We start from the raw sequence: 15,406 nt of genomic DNA on the forward strand, positions 1-15,406 counted from the left end.
AGTCATAGAGGTCAATAGGGACCCAAACTTTGGTTCTGTAAAATGGTCGTAGTAAGGGCCAGGGGGCTGCCCAAGGAAGCGGAGTACCCCACAGAATATATATCTCTCTCTCCTTCTTCCGAACACTAAAACGGATTTCCGGGAGAAGTCCATGGTCGAAATTTAGCACCAAACACGAGGTGTCCAGTACGAACCCCCGAACTTTACTGTTTGGGTTCACTCATCTCTGTTTATGATATTTAGCAAGATGGCTTATCGGATTTTCTGGGGCCGTGTTTTTGACTTTTGAGAAGTCTTCTAAAGACCACAGAAATTAGCACTAAATTAACCCCTTGACGACATGCGCCGTACTAGTACGGCGCATGTCGTGCCTCCCCCTTTGATGTGGGCTCCGGCGGTGAGCCCACATCAAAGTCGCGACATGTCAGCTGTTTTGTACAGCTGACATGTGCGCGCAATAAGACAGGTAAAATCGCGATCCACCCGCCGCTATTAACCCTTATCCGGCTGAATAGGTACAATTGTAACTATTCCGTTTTAAAATTGCAATAACTTTTTTTTGAAAAGACGTAGAGGGCTGAAATTTCGTGACATCTCTACATTTTTGGTCCAGAATATATTGGCCAAATTTCAATAAAATATCTCCACCCGCTTCCGAGATAAGGGGTCGAGATCTTTTTGCATCCATAACAAGCTGCATAGGTACAAATGTACCTCATATATTTTGAATGAAGATAATGCAAGGGAAAAAGCATAAATTTTTTTTTAATGATAATGCTATTTAACTATTATAAACAAGTAAAAAACTGTTCATTTACATTATAAAAGAAAATGTAAGAAACTTTTTTTTATTGATTTTCTTTGCAAGTAATGCATGTTGGCTTTGCTACAGAGTGTTCATCGCAAATGGGTTTCACACAAACCACACAAGACTTTCTAGTCTTGCGTTGTTTTCGCCTCAGGTCTCTGCAGACATAGCAACTACCAACAACAGGGGAGGGTCCACGACTACCATGAGGTATTTTGGGGCCAGCTGCTGGCTGCGATGCTACCACAATGCATCGTCCAAGCACCATTTCTACTGCACCTCGAAGAAAATGGTTTCTCATTATCATTTTGTTTGTACTACGATCTTCAATTGCAATCATACACAGCTGATTTGCGAGATCTTTCAGGAACTTTCTTCGTTGATCCTTTGCCCTGAAGCTTGGATTGTGTTCTCTGTAGATGATGTAGGATGCTAACCCACTGACATCAATCATATTGTAGAAAAATGCCAAAGTCCAACGTGATGTTCGTCGTTTCACAGTGTACTCTCCCAACATTTTATCCATAACATCAACGCCACCTTTTGTTATGTTGTAGTATTTTATTATCTCTGGCTTGGCTGCTAGTGTCTCTTCAACTTCTCCCGTCATGTGCATAGATTATAGAAGCACGACTGATTTGTTCTTCTTTGGTACATATGAACAGACTGTTGCATCATGATTGTAGGCAAAATTTGTCGAGTATACAGGCCTTTCTTTGGCAGGCTGCATGTTGTTAGGTAGGAACCTTTTGTTTTTTCTCACTGTACCAACTAGTGTCATGTTCCAGGAGTTCAATACCTTAGCTAGTTCCATGGTTGTAAAGAAGTTATCGGTGGTGACATTTCTTCCAGAACCTTTATACGAGCTCACTAGGTCCAATACTGTTCGTTCTCCAATGTTTACTTGTCGAGGACCATCAGTTGGTTTCCCAGTGTAGAGCTGACCTTGTAAAGGGTAGGCATTTGATGAGTCACAAGCCCAGAAAATCTTTATGCCATATTTAGCTGGTTTTGAAGGTATATACTGGGTAAATTTAGTATGACCTCTAAATGGAAATAATTGCTCGTCGACGGTGATACAATGATATGGCTTGTAGGCTCTCTCCAGATTACTGTTCAGCATTGTCCAGATGTCCCGTATTGGTGCAGCTTTATCTGTTTGCACACGTTCTGCACGTGTATTTTCGTTGTCAAACCTGATAAATCTGAGTATCATCTTGAAGCGGTCACGAGACATGGCTGCACGTATAAGAGGCAGAGCAGCAACATTCCACATTTCCTCCAGATTCTCTTTGTTGGCTCTGTGCACACCAGCAGCAATCAGTATGCCCAAAAATGCATGAAGTTCAGTTTCAGTAAATTGCTTGAATGTTTTTTGTGGTGGCCGTTTGGAAGAATCAGGAAAACGTTGTACCAGTTCGTTGTTGTAAGCATCACAAACTCTCTTGGCCTTTCGATTCGTTTCCCGTAATATGATGTCACACATCTCGGGAGTCATGATGGACTTGAATAGCTCTTTTGCTGTATATAGGTTGCTGATTGCTGCAGGGCCACCTCTTTGTCGTAGGACATTACGAGATTTTGTTTGTGCATTTGGCAGTGGATTACTGCACCATTGAGTTTCATCCTTAGCAGTCCAAATGTCGCCTGCACTTTGAGGCACAGAATCATCCTCAACACTTTCGTCTGATTCGTATTCATTTTCATGCTCTATGACCATTTCTTGTTCAATGTCTGAATCTTCTTCAGTAACATCCACTTGTGGTACATAGTTTTCATCATCAGATGGAACATATGGTTCATCCTCATGCTCAGAATCAGATTCTTCTAGCATTCGCATTATTTCATCAGACGTAAATCTGTAAATATGAAAAAATGTAAAATAAATAATTTTCCGAAATACTACATTATTGGCTTTTCACAAAATTATACTAACCTGCAAACACGTTTTCTTGGATTATGGCGGAAACTAGATCCAGCATTACTATCACTCATGATGACTTGCTAGATGAATTTTGGCTTCGTATTTTGTGCTGAATATAAATAAAACATCGTAAAACAATATGTAGATACTAATTATTATCCATTTTTCGTATAAAAATTATACCTATAGTGATAAGTTTCATACAAAATATATGTAAGCCAAGTCCAGGCTGAAAGACAATTTGACTGTTCTGTCCCCACATAATGAGAATAAAGGTATAACTGGCTGTTAGATGCTGTGAGACTTTCCTACCTTCGTTTCCAAGAAATTGAAGACTTCACAAGCCTAGAAATGTGTGCTCACAGCAATGAGATGAACAGCAAAATGGCTAATGAGAGGAGGGAGGCAGGAAGACAAGTAGAAGCCACTCCCAGTTTGAATTAACTTAATTGACAGCAACATAAGTGACCAGTAACAACACTGAACAATAGATATCAGCATAACATTTGTAGCTGAATGAACTTTAGTTTCTGAAACCAAGTAAAGTCTTCCCACAGTGGAGGTATATGTGAAGGTACAATTGTACCTATGCAGCCTGTTAAGGTTGTAAAATTATGCAGCCTGACAAGGGTTAACTAGTTAAATGCCGCTGTCAAACGCTGACAGCGGCATTTAACTACAGCTTCCGGCCATCGGGCTGGAAATGAGCGCATCGCCGACCACCGTCATGTGATCAGGGGTCAGCGATGCGTCTGCATGACAACTTGAGGTCTCCTTGAGACCTCTATGGTTGTTGATGCCGGCTTGCTGTGAGCGCCACCCTGTGGTCGGCGCTCATAGCAAGCCTGTAATTCAGCTGCATAGGAGCAATCTCATGATCGCTGCTACGTAGCAGAGCCAATCCAGTTGTGCCAGCTTCTAGCCTCCCATGGAGGCTATTGAAGCATGGCAAAAGTAAAAAAAAAATGTTTTAAAAAATATGAAAAAAATACAAAAAATATAAAAGTTTAAATCACCCCCCTTTCGCCCCATTCAAAATAAAACCATGAAAAAACAAACATACACATATTTGTGTATCGTCGCATTCAGAATCGCCCGATCTATCAATAAAAAAGGATTAACCTGATCGCTAAACGACGTAGCGAGAAAAAATTAAAAACGCCAAAATTCCGTTTTTTGGTCGCTGCAACATTGCATTAAAATGCAATAACGGGCGATCAAAAGAACATATCTGCACAAAAGTGGTATCATTAAAAATGTCAGCTCGGCGCGCAAACATAAGCCCTCACCCAACCCGAGATCCCGAAAAATGGAAACGCTATGGGTATCGGAAAATGGCGCAATTTTTTTTTTCTTTTTTGCAAAGTTGATAATTTTTTTCCCCCACTTAGATAAAAAATAACCTAGATATGTTTGATGTCTATGAACTTGTAATGACCTGGAGAATCATAATATCAGGTCAGGTTTAGCATTTAGTGACCCTAGCAAGAAAGCCAAACAAAAAACAAGCGTGGGATTGCACTTATTTTGCAATTTCACCACACTTGGCATTTTTTGTTCCTGTTTTCTTGTACAAGACATGGTAAAACCAATTGAGCCGTTCAAAAGTACAACTCATCCCGCAAAAAATAAGCCCTGACATGGCCATATTGACCGAAAAATAAAAAAGTTATGGCTCTGGGAAGGAGGGGAGCAAAAATCGAAAACGCAAAAACGAAAATGGGCTGCGTCTTGAAGGGGTTAAAATTCCCTTATTTTTGGTGAATATAAAAAAAAAAAAAGAAATTCTCGCAGGAGAAGAGATAGTGTAATAAGATCAAAAACTGGCCACTTTTGACTGGGTGACAGAGAATCTGTCACCAGGTTATTTTCTTGCTAGAGTTGGAATGGACCTCCAGGGTCATCGTGTCCAACCCCTTGTTCAATGCAGGAGTCACTAAACCATCTCAGACAGATGTCTGTCCAGCCTCTGATTGAAGACTTCCATTGAAGGAGAACTCACCACCTCTCGTGGCAGCCTGCTCCACTCGTTGATCACCCTCACTGCTACAGGGCAAGTGGGAAGAGCCGGGCAAAGCACCAGAATTGACGAACCTAATACATGTGCCTTTTCTGTGTGGCTGCGGGCTGCTATTTTTAGGCTGGGGGGGTTCAATATCCATGGCCCCTTACCAGCCTGAGAATACCAGCCCCCAGCTGTGAGCTTTAACAAGGCTGGTTGTCAAAAATGGGGGGACGCCACATCATTTTTTTAATTATTTATTTATATAATTAACCCCTTAGTGACAGAGCCAATTTGGTACTTAATGACTGAGCCAATTTTTACAATTCTGACCACTGTCAATTTATGAGGTTATAACTCTGGAACGCTTCAACGGATCCCGCGGATTCTGAGAGTGTTTTTTCGTGACATATTGTACTTCATGATAGTGGTAACATTTCTTCGATATTACTTGCGATTATTTATGAAAAAAACGGAAATATGGCGAAAATTTTTAAAATTTTGCAATTTTCAAACTTTGTATTTTTATGCCCTTAAATCAGAGAGATATGTCATGAAAAATAGTTAATAAATAACATTTCCCACATGTCTACTTTACATCAGCACAATTTTGGAAACAAAAGTTTTTTTTGTTAGGGAGTTATAAGGGTTAAAATTTGACCAGCAATTTCTCATTTTTACAACACCATTTTTTTTAGGGACCACATCACATTTGAAGTCATTTTGAGGGGTCTATATGATAGAAAATAATGAAGTGTGACACCATTCTAAAAACTACACCCCTTAAGGTTCTCAAAACCACATTCAAGAAGTTTATTAACCCTTTACGTGCTTCACAGGAACTGAAACAATGTGGAAGGAAAAAATGAACATTTAACTTTTTTTTGCAAACATCTTAATTCAGAACCATTTTTTTTATTTTCACATGTGTAAAAACAGAAATGTAACCATAAATTTTGTTGTGCAATTTCTCCTGAATACGCCAATACCCCATAAGTGGGGGTAAACCACTTTTTGGGCGCACCGCAGAACTTGGAAGTGAAGGAGCGCCGCTTGACTTTTTCAATGCAGAATTGGCTGGAATTGAGATCGGACGCCATGTCGCGTTTGGAGAGCCCCTGATGTGCCTAAACAGTGGAAACCCCCCACAAGTGACACCATTTTGGAAACTAGATCCCTTAAGGAACTTATCTAGATGTGTGGTGAGCACTTTGAACTCCCATGTGCTTCACATAAGTTTATAACGTAGAGCCGTGAAAATAAAAAATCGCATTTTTTCTACAAAAATGATATTTTTGCCCCCAAATTTTTATTTTCACAAGGGTAACAGGAGAAATTAGACCACAAAAGTTGTTGTGCAATTTCTGCTGAATATGTCGATACCCCATATGTGAGGGTAAACCACTGTTTGGGCGCACCGCAGAGCTTGGAAGTGAAGGAGCGCCGTTTTACTTTTTCAATGTAGAATTGTCTGGAATTGAGATTGGATGCCATGTCGCGTTTGGAGAGCCCCTGATGTGCCTGAACAGTGGAAACCCCCCACAAGTGACACCATTTTGGAAACTAGACCCCTTAAGGAACTTATCTAGATATGTGGTGAGTAGGGTTGAGCGATACGGATCGTTCATTTTCAAAAGTCGCCGACTTTTGGCAAAGTCGGGTTTCATGAAACCCGACCCGATCCCTGTGTGGGGTCGGCCATGCGGTACACGACTTTCGCACCAAAGTCGCGTTTCAATGACGCGAAAAGCGCCATTTCTCAGCCAATGAAGGTGGACGCAGAGTGTGGGCAGCGTGATGACATAGGTCCTGGTCCCCACCATCTTACAGAAGGGCATTGCAGTGATTGGCTTGCTGTCTGCGGTGTCACAGGGGCTATAAAGGGGCATTCCCGCCGACCGCCATCTTACTGCTGCTGATCTGAGCATAGGGAGAGGTTGCTGCCGCTTCGTCAGAAGCAGGGATAGCGTTAGGCAGGGTCCATTAACCCCCAAACCGCTTGTGCTGTAGCGATTTCCACTGTCCAACACCACCTTTTGTTTGCAGGGACAGTGGAAGCTACATTTTTTTTCCTCAGCGCTGTAGCTCATTGGGCTGCCCTAGAAGGCTCCCTGATAGCTGCATTGCTGTGTGTACGCCACTGTGCAAACCAACTGCTTTTTTCAAATCACAAATCCTGTAGTTCCTTCCTTTCTGCACAGCTATCTTGTTTGTTTGTCCACACTTTTGCCCCCAAATTTTTATTTTCACAAGGGTAACAGGAGAAATTAGACCACAAAAGTTGTTGTGCAATTTCTCCTGAGTACGTCGATACCCAATATGTGGGGGTAAACCACTGTTTGGGAGCACCGCAGAGCTTGGAAGAGAAGGAGCACCATTTTACTTTTTCAATGTAAAATTGGCTGGAATTGAGATTGGACGCCATGTCGCGTTTGGAGAGCCCCTGATGTGCCTAAACAGTGGAAACCCCCCACAAGTGACACCATTTTGGAAACTAGACCCCTTAAGGAACTTATCTAGATGTGTGGTGAGTAGGGTTGAGCGACCTTCACCTTTTTAGAGTTGAGTCGTGTTTCGCGAAACCCGACTATCTTAGAAGTCGAGTCGAGTGGAATCGGCCGATTATGGCGAAAAGTCGGGTATCGCCCGAAACACGAAACCCAATGCAAGTCAATGGGGGAGCATAGTCGGCAGTGAGTGGAGGCCAGGAAAACACCTACACTGCCCATTTTAATGGCAAAAACATCCATTCTTGTTACAGAAGCTTGTCAATCGTAATTTAGCTTATAATAATTGGAAGGCATTTTAAATTGGGGGTCATTTGGCTAAAGTTGTGGGGGGTAGGGCTGGTTCAAGTAATTAGTGGGCCCAGTAAATCTGGACCACGTCACGGCAGTGGAGCAGGGAGAGGTAAGTATTTCAACTTTGTAAGTGCTGTGATCCTGAGCAAGCAGGGGGGGCCCACTCGTTGGCATTGGCACTGGCACAGGGCCCCTCAAAGTACAGCGGTGTGTTTGCATGGCGGGGGCGCCTCCCACCGGCAGCAACACTTTTGCGTACTATGAGAGGCCCTGTGCCAGTGACGTCGCCAACTAGTATTCCTCCCCCCACCTGATGAAGGAACCTGCACTTTCATCTGCACCTTCCTCTTTGTCCCCGTGTAAGGTGGTATGGTATGCGGGAAGAGGAACCTGACTTTCAGCAGGGTCACAATCTTGCTGTGTAGCGTGCACGGGGAATTTTGCGTTATGGGTCAATGTACCAGCAGACTCATCTATCACTGGCTGGGCAATGGGCAGGATGAGGAGGAAACACAGATATAGGCCCAAAGAATAAAGTTGGCTAAATGCAGTTCAAAATTGGTAACACAGGACTAACCAGGGGGCATTGCAGTGGAGGACAACTGGAATGAGAGGCTGACACAGAGAGTAGGCCCAAATCAGTAAGTAGTCGAAATGCAGTTCAAAATTGGCAACCGTAGTAAACAGGCGGCACAGCTTTGTTCAGTGGAGGAGAACAGCAAGGAGTGGCAGACACCGATAGTAGGCCCCAACCCAACTAGTAGGCCAAATGCAGTCTAACATTAACAACTACTTAACGAAAGCCTGAAAATGGAATTTCAGGACAGGAAACCAGGAGAACAGCAAGGAGTGGCAGACACCGATAGTAGGCCCCAAACCAACTAGTACGCCAAATGCAGTTGTTCCATTTAACCACAATTTAATGAGAGCCTGAAGATAGAAGTTCAGGAAAGGCAACCTGGAGAACACCTTGGAGTGTAACACACCATCTCTCTACACCCCATACCCAATTTGTAGGCCTAATGCAGTGTAGTTTTCAACAACTACTGAACGAGAGTCGGAAGATCGAAGCAATGTGGACGAAACCTGGGGAACACCTTGGAGTGTAACACACCGTCTCTCTACACCCCATACCCAATTTGTAGGCCTAATGCAGTGTAGTTTTCTACAACTACTAAACGAGAGTCGGAAGACCGAAGCAATGTGGACGAAACCTGGGGAACACCTTGGAGTGGAACACACCATCTCTCTACACCCCATACCCAATTTGTAGGCCTAATGCAGTGTAGTTTCCAACAACTACTAAACGAGAGCATGAAGATCGAAGCAATGGAAAGGAAACCTGGGGAACACCTTGGAGTGGAACACACCATCTTTCTACACCCCATACCCAATTTGTAGGCCTAATGCAGCGTAGTTTCCAACAACTACTAAACGAGAGCCAGAAGATCGAAGCTCAGGAAAGGCAACCTGGAGAACACCTTGGAGTGGAACACACCATCTCTCTACACCCCATACCCAATTTGTAGGCCTAATGCAGCGTAGTTTCCAACAACTACTAAACGAGAGCATGAAGATCGAAGCAATGGAGAGGAAACCTGGGGAACACCTTGGAGTGGAACACACCATCTCTCTACACCCCATACCCAATTTGTAGGCCTAATGCAGTGTAGTTTTCTACAACTACTAAACGAGAGTTGGAAGACCGAAGCAATGTGGACGAAACCTGGGGAACACCTTGGAGTGGAACACACCATCTCTCTACACCCCATACCCAATTTGTAGGCCTAATGCAGTGTAGTTTCCAACAACTACTAAACGAGAGCATTAAGATCGCAGCATTGGCGAGGAAACCTGGGGAATACCTTGGAGTGGAACACACCATCTCTCTACACCCCATACCCAATTTGTAGGCCTAATGCAGTGTAGTTTCCAACAACTACTAAATGAGAGCATGAAGATCGAAGCATTGGCGAGGAAACCTGGGGAACACCTTGGAGTGGAACACACCATCTCTCTACACCCCATACCCAATTTGTAGGCCTAATGCAGCATAGTTTCCAACAACTACTAAACGAGAGCCGGAAGATCGAAGCTCAGGAAAGGCAACCTGGAGAACACCTTGGAGTGGAACACACCATCTCTCTACACCCCATACCCAATTTGTAGGCCTAATGCAGTGTAGTTTCCAACAACTACTAAACGAGAGCCAGAAGATCGAAGCAATGGAGAGGAAACCTGGGGAACACCTTGGAGTGGAACACAACGTCTCTCTACACCCCATACCCAATTTGTAGGCCTAATGCAGTGTAGTTTCCAACAACTACTAAACGAGAGCATTAAGATCGCAGCAATGGCGAGGAAACCTGGGGAACACCTTGGAGTGGAACACACCATCTCTCTACACCCCATACCCAATTTGTAGGCCTAATGCAGTGTAGTTTCCAACAACTACTAAACGAGAGCATGAAGATCGAAGCATTGGCGAGGAAACCTGGGGAACACCTTGGAGTGGAACACACCGTCTCTCTACACCCCATACCCAATTTGTAGGCCTAATGCAGTGTAGTTTCCAACAACTACTAAACGAGAGCATTAAGATCGCAGCAATGGCGAGGAAACCTGGGGAACACCTTGGAGTGGAATACACCATCTCTCTACACCCCATACCCAATTTGTAGGCCTAATGCAGCGTAGTTTCCAACAACTACTAAACGAGAGCCGGAAGATCGAAGCTCAGGAAAGGCAACCTGGAGAACACCTTGGAGTGGAACACAGCATCTCTCTACACCCCATACCCAATTTGTAGGCCTAATGCAGTGTAGTTTCCAACAACTACTAAACAAGAGCATTAAGATTGCAGCAATGGCGAGGAAACCTGGGGAACACCTTGGAGTGGAACACACCATCTCTCTACACCCCATACCCAATTTGTAGGCCTAATGCAGTGTAGTTTCCAACAACTACTAAACGAGAGCCAGAAGATCGAAGCAATGGAGAGGAAACCTGGGGAACACCTTGGAGTGGAACACACCATCTCTCTACACCCCATACCCAATTTGTAGGCCTAATGCAGTGCAGTTTCCAACAACTACTAAACGAGAGCCAGAAGATCGAAGCAATGGAGAGGAAACCTGGGGAACACCTTGGAGTGGAACACACCATCTCTCTAGACCCCATAACCAATTTGTAGGCCTAATGCAGTGTAGTTTCCAACAACTACTAAACGAGAGCATGAAGATCGAAGCATTGGCGAGGAAACCTGGGGAACACCTTGGAGTGGAACACACCATCTCTCTACACCCCATACCCAATTTGTAGGCCTAATGCAGTGTAGTTTCCAACAACTACTAAACGAGAGCATTAAGATCGAAGCAATGGCGAGGAAACCTGGGGCACACCTTGGGGAGGCAGACACCGTTAGTAGGCCCTACCAAAGTTGTACCCCCAATGCAGTTTTAAAATTCCTAGAGGCTGAAAACAAGACTATTGACGCTCAGCTTTTTTCAAAGGAACACAGCTGAATTGAGTGGCGCAGACAGACACAGGTAGTAGGACTTAAACCAAAAATGTGGCTCACTGCAGCTTAAAAAAGTTACAGGTGTACACAAGCAGCAGTGCTCTGGACAGTAGAGTACAATTTCAATAGTGGATCGCAGACAGACTTTGTACGCCTACTATTAAAAAAAGGATGCTCTATGCAATTAAAAATAGGTTCCAGGGGTTCACGGGCAGCAGTGGTGTGGTCAGTGGACGAGTATTGGAAGGAGGGACCGCAGACAGGCGTAGTAGGCCTAACATAACAAAATTAGGCTGTACACACTGTAAAATTGGTTCCAGGGGTACACGGGCAGCAGTGGTGTGGTCAGCGGAGGAAAATTGGAATTAGGGACTGCATACAGACTTTGTAGGCTGTCCCCTGTGGACCATGCATCCAACACATTAACCCAGTGCGCCGTAATGGACACGTAACTTTTTGTGGACATGCCTACTGGTCCATGCGTCTCTTGTCAGGTGCACCTTTCTACTGTTTGATTGCCTGAGTGCTATGACAATGCAGACTTTTTCATGCCGGTGGAGGGCTGGGATGGCTTTTCTCGCAAAAGAAATGTCGACTGTGTAGCTTGAACCGTTGCACAGCGTAGTTCATCTGGGCTTTCTAAATATAAAACAAAGAAAAAAAGGAGGCTACATGCACTTTCAGCTGGGTTCCAGGGGTACACGGCCAGCATTGGTCTGGTCAGTGGAGAACTATTGGAAGGAAGGACCGCAGACAGGCTTCGAAGGCCTAACATAATAACAGATGGCTGTAGGCAATTTTAAATTGGTTCCAGGGGTACACGGGCAGCAGTGGTGTGGGCAGTGGAGGCCTAGTGGAAGGAGTGACCGCAGACAGGCATCGAAGGCCTAACATAATAACACATGGCTGTTGGCAATTTTAAATTGGTTCCAGGGGAATACGGGCAGCAGTGGCCTGGTCAGTGTAGTAGTAGTAGAAAGAACGGACCGCAGACAGGCATCGAAGGCCTAAAATAAAAAAATTGGGCTGGCTGTAGGCAATTTTAAATTGGTTCCAGGGGTACACGGGCAGCAGTGGTGTGGTCAGTGGAGGCCTAGTGGAAGGAGTGACCGCAGACAGGCATCGAAGGCCTAACATAATAACACATGGCTGTAGGTAATTTTAAATTGGTTCCGTGGGTACACGGGCAGCAGTGGTGTGGTCAGTGGAGGCCTAGTGGAAGGAGTGACCGCAGACAGGCATCGAAGGCCTAAAATAATAACACATGGCTGTAGGCAATTTTAAATTGGTTCCAGGGGTACACGGGCAGCAGTGGTGTGGTCAGTGGAGGCCTAGTGGAAAGAATGACCGCAAACAGGCATCGAAGGCCTAAAATAAAAAAATTGGGCTGGCTGTAGGCAATTTTAAATTGGTTCCAGGGGTACACGGGCAGCAGTGTTGTGGTCAGTGGAGGCCTAGTGGAAGGAGTGACCGCAGACAGGCATCGAAGGCCTAACATAATAACACATGGCTGTAGGCAATTTTAAATTGGTTCCGTGGGTACACGGGCAGCAGTGGTGTGGTCAGTGGAGGCCTAGTGGAAGGAGTGACCGCAGACAGGCATCGAAGGCCTAACATAATAACACATGGCTGTAGGCAATTTTAAATTGGTTCCGTGGGTACACGGGCAGCAGTGGTGTGGTCAGTGGAGGCCTAGTGGAAAGAATGACCGCAAACAGGCATCGAAGGCCTAACATAATAACACATGGCTGTAGGCAATTTTAAATTGGTTCCGTGGGTACACGGGCAGCAGTGGTGTGGTCAGTGGAGGCCTAGTGGAAAGAATGACCGCAAACAGGCATCGAAGGCCTAAAATAAAAAAATTGGGCTGGCTGTAGGCAATTTTAAATTGGTTCCAGGGGTACACGGGCAGCAGTGTTGTGGTCAGTGGAGGCCTAGTGGAAGGAGTGACCGCAGACAGGCATCGAAGGCCTAACATAATAACACATGGCTGTAGGCAATTTTAAATTGGTTCCGTGGGTACACGGGCAGCAGTGGTGTGGTCAGTGGAGGCCTAGTGGAAGGAGGGACCGCAGACAGGCATCGAAGGCCTAACATAATAACAGATGGCTGTAGGCAATTTTAAATTGGTTCCAGGGGTACACGGGCAGCAGTGGTGTGGTCAGTGGAGGCTTAGTGGAAGGAGGGACCGCAGACAGGCTTCCAATGCCTAACATAACAAAATAGGGCTGTTGGCAATTTAAAATTGGTTCCAGGGGTACACGGGCAGCAGTACAATGGTCAGTGGAGGCCTAGTGGAAGGAGGGACCGCAGACAGGCTTCGAAGGCCTAACATAAAAAAATAGGGCTGTTGGCAATTTAAAATTGGTTCCAGTGGTACAAGGGCAGCAGTACAATGGTCAGTGGAGGCCTAGTGGAAGGAGGGACCGCAGACAGGCTTCGAAGGCCTAACATAAAAAAATAGGGCTGTTGGCAATTTAAAATTGGTTCCAGGGGTACACGGGCAGCAGTACAATGGTCAGTGGAGGCCTAGTGGAAGGAGGGACCGCAGACAGGCTTCGAAGGCCTAACATAACAAAAATGTCAATACAATGGTATTGTCAGTGCCAGGCATTGAAGGATGTCAGCGCATAGACTAAACATTGGTGGAGCTGTAAGAGATAATTTTGCAAGTGGTAGGGCACTGTTTGAGCTGGGGGGGGGAACTGTCTTGTGGCCGGCGGTACAGGCCCAGGGCCCCTCATATTACAACGGTGTGTCTGACGTTGGGTGCGCACCACCACCGCCAGAGACACTTTATTGTACTATGAGGGACCCAGTGGCAGTGCCGTCGACCAAAAGCGGGCACACCCACCTCTTCAGACAAACAGCACTCTCACGGGTGCTGGCGCCAAGTGGCGATACCACGGCCCCGTGTGGGGAGTTTGGCCATTTAGTGAGGTGTAAACATGTCATATGCTGGACAATCAGGTGCAGAGAATTACGAGATTGGAAAAGTCATTCAGAATAGTCCACAGGCAAGACCTTTTCATAGGAAAGCTAGGTGTCAGCCGGGCAAGGTGGGGCAAAAGATTTCGAAATCCAGTTGTGGTTCATTTTAATGAAGGTTAGATCATCTACATTTTGGGTAGCCAGACGAGTCCTTTTTTCTGTTAGTATTGAACCTGCAGCACTGAATACTCTTTCTGATAGGACACTAGCTGCCGGGCAAGCAAGCTCCTGCAATGCATATTCTGCCAATTCTGACCAGGTGTCTAATTTGGATGCCCAGTAATCAAATGGGAATGACGGCTGAGGGAGAACGTCGATAAGGGATGAAAAATAGTTTGTAACCATACTGGACAAATGTTGTCTCCTGTCACTTTGAATTGATGCTGCAGTACCTGTCCTGTCTGCGGTCATAGCAAAATCACTCCACAACCTGGTCAGAAAACCCCTCTGGCCAACGCCACTTCTGATTTCTACCCCTATAACACCTCTGGTCTGCTGTCCCCTGCAGCTCGTGTGAGAACGATCACGGGCGCTGTGTGCAGGGAATGCCAGAAGCAAACGGTCAACAAGAGTTGATTGTTTGGTTGCTAATATTATTTCCAAGTTCTCATGTGGCATTATATTTTGCAATTTGCCTTTATAGCGAGGATCAAGGAGGCAGGCCAACCAGTAATCGTCATCGTTCATCATTTTAGTAATGAGTGTGTCCCTTTTGAGGATACGTAAGGCATAATCCGCCATGTGGGCCAAAGTTCCAGTTCTCAAATCTGCAGTTGTGCTTGGTTGAGGGGCAGTTTCAGGCAAATCCACGTCACTTGTGTCCCTCCAAAAACCAGAACCCGGCCTTGCCGCGCCAACAATTTCCAGTGGCCCCGGAAAAGCTTCCTCATTAAAAATATAATCATCCCCATCATCCTCCTCGTCCTCCTCCTCCTCTTCGCCCGCTACCTCATCCTGTACACTGCCCTGGCCAGACAATGGCTAACTGTCATCAAGGCTTTCCTCTTCCACAGCTGCAGACGCCTGATCCTTTATGTGCGTCAAACTTTGCATCAGCAGACGCATTAGGGGGATGCTCATGCTTATTATGGCATTGTCTGCACTAACCAGCCGTGTGCATTCCTCAAAACACTGAAGGACTTGACACATGTCTTGAATCTTCGACCACTGCACACCTGACAACTCCATGTCTGCCATCCTACTTCCTGCCCGTGTATGTGTATCCTCCCACAAAAACATAACAGCCCGCCTCTGTTCGCACAGTCTCTGAAGCATGTGCAGTGTTGAGTTCCACCTTGTTGCAACGTCTATGATTAGGCGATGCTAGGGAAGGTTCAAAGAACGCTGATAGGTCTGCATA

At 45.3% G+C, this 15,406-nt stretch overlaps 1 protein-coding gene across 1 annotated transcript in view; it reads right to left on the reverse strand.

The window, feature by feature from the left end:
* LOC138662023 (urea transporter 2-like) overlaps positions 1–15,406 on the reverse strand; it is a 296,371-nt gene that overhangs the window by 171,729 nt on the left and 109,236 nt on the right. The gene's annotated exons all lie outside the window — the stretch shown is intronic.

This window comes from Ranitomeya imitator, chromosome 1 (genome assembly GCF_032444005.1).
Source record: "Ranitomeya imitator isolate aRanImi1 chromosome 1, aRanImi1.pri, whole genome shotgun sequence".
NCBI classification, from domain to species: Eukaryota; Metazoa; Chordata; class Amphibia; order Anura; family Dendrobatidae; genus Ranitomeya; species Ranitomeya imitator.